The sequence below is a fragment of the Pteropus vampyrus genome, unplaced genomic scaffold (genome assembly GCF_000151845.1).
Source record: "Pteropus vampyrus isolate Shadow unplaced genomic scaffold, Pvam_2.0 Scaffold94, whole genome shotgun sequence".
NCBI classification, from domain to species: Eukaryota; Metazoa; Chordata; class Mammalia; order Chiroptera; family Pteropodidae; genus Pteropus; species Pteropus vampyrus.
The window spans coordinates 1,881,432-1,883,741 of NW_011888875.1; positions in this window are offsets into that span (position 1 = coordinate 1,881,432).

A 2,310-nucleotide genomic window follows, 5' to 3' on the forward strand; every position below is an offset into this window, starting at 1 on the left:
GCGGTCCTGCCGACACCTTCATTTAGGACTTCTGGTCTCCATAACCACGGGAGAGTAAATTTCTTCTGTGTAAGCTCCCCAGTTAAATTACCACTTGTAATTTGTCACGACAACTCTAGGAAACTGATGCACATAGTCAGTTGGGTAATAATGAAAACCGGAAACAAAAATAAAGCAGAATGAGTGGAAGGGGAGGGCTGGAGGGGTGGAGGAGATGCCGCTCGAGGCGGAGCACACCGATCCTCACTCGTGGCTTCCTCGCGGGTGGGTGCAGGGGCCTGGGGGAAGGGCAACATGGAGGACAAGTGCCCCGTCCTCGACCAGGCAGCCGCTGCTCTGCACCAGCTGATGCTTGCCACGTGGGGATGAGGTTTCACAAGAGAAGCCAGAAATCTGACAGAAGTTTCCAACTTTCTTTTTTTCATTTAAAAAATTGAGGTGAAATTGACATAGCATAAAATTATCCATTTTAAAGTGGACAATTCAGTGCCCTTTAGTCCATTCACAACGTCTTGTGGCTGCCGTCTCTAACGAATTCCAAAACGTTTTCGTCACCTGAAAGTGCTCACTCCCCAGCCTCCTCCACCCGGCCCCCCAGTCACACCAATCTGCGTCTCACCTCTGTGGATTTACCTGCTGCATCGTCCGTACAAATGGAATCACTTGCAACTGAACGCCAGCAACAAACAACAACAGTCAGACACCCTGTGGACCAAACTGGCACTTGGACGTGCGGTTTCTGACCTCTGGCTTGGCCGCTGACAGGTGGCCCCTCGCTTCAAAGTGACGCGCTCATCTGGCAGCTGTCTCCGTGGCCTGTCAGGACACCCACGATGCCAGGCTGGGGCGTGGCAGGGAAGGCCGCCTGGCGAAGTGGTGTTGGCGACTGTACTCTGCTTCCAATCGTCTCCCCAAGAGGAACCGTGGCCGTGACCCCTGGCGCTGGAAAGGCAGCCCCTCCCCTGTGGGTACGGGGCCCTGGGAGGTTGGAAAAGGCGCCCCCCGTTCTCCGAGGTCCCGACTATAGCGTGAGAGAGGAGGGTGGGCTCAGGTCTCATAGCCACAGTGGCCCATGTGTCCGAGAGTTTCCCTCTTGAAACTGAAATTCTGCTCTGGACAGCCAAATGTGCCCTGGTTCGTTCTCTTCCTCTGGGGAAGGTGACGTCACACTCTTCCTTTCAGCTTCAAGAAGGAAAAAACGAGACCGAGGCTGCGTTCATTCTGTCCCAGAATCATTCGCCCTCCAGTGAGGGGCACTGAGCACCTGCCGGGCCGGTGGACTAGAGATCCTGATTACCTGTCAGCCCTCTGGTTTCTTAGTAGAGGGTGACAAATAAATTTTTAAAAAGTCAGTGTGACCACGTGTCAGCGACAAGGGGCCATGGGGGTAAAAGTGGGAAAAGGCCGATTTTACCAGGAAGAGGTGGGAGGGAGGCATGAAAAGTTTCATTTGCTTCTCCTCAGGCTGCTGCCCAGGCTCCCCACATTCCTTCTCTGCCCAGGAGGGGGCAGGTGTGATGGGGTGGGGAGGTCAGCAGGGGCGGGGTGGGGGCAGGAAGGAGTGAGTGCGGACTGAACCCATTTGCTGAGCGAGCCCAGCTCTGCACACAGGCTCTGGGCAGCTTCTGCCCTGCGGGGGACTCTTCCCCGATTTCCTCACCCTGGGGGCCACCTTTTTCTAATTTGCACCCAGGCGCTGTTATAAACTGGGCTCCTGACTTTGCGTAGTTCTCTTTAGTTTGTACTTTGGGGTTCTACTTTGGCATGCTTTGTTGTTGTTTTTGGAATGTAAGTACGTATAGGAATGGCCCTTATTATTGTTGTAAATGATCCTTCTCTGACCAGCTTATTAAAACTATGACTCCTTCTCTGGCTGGAGTCGGCTAGGTGTGGCGCTACTGAGCAGTGAAGGGTACAGTGACTCATTTAGGTTCTTTTCCAATGTCTAATTCAATGAATTAGGTTTTCTTTAGAGCCCGTGAGTCATTTTCCCTGCCCGGCGACTTGCATGAGGCGGGGTGGGGTGGGGTGGGGGGGCGGTGAGATAAGCAAGGACTCAGGGAGCCAACTGGTAGGCTTTGTGAAGGATTGTCAAGAATCACAGACGGTCAAAGACCTGGGGGCACATCCAGAAGTGTGGAAAATGTCATTATTTAAGAATACAGTTCCCGAAACAAGGGAAAACATCTTCCAGCAGTCATCAAATTTTTCACCTTCTCGTGTTTCACTTTTGTTTAAGAAGGCCGTCTGACATCACCAGCACAGCCTGCCGTGTCAGAAATGCTGCGGGTGCTTTTGCAAACAGCTGCG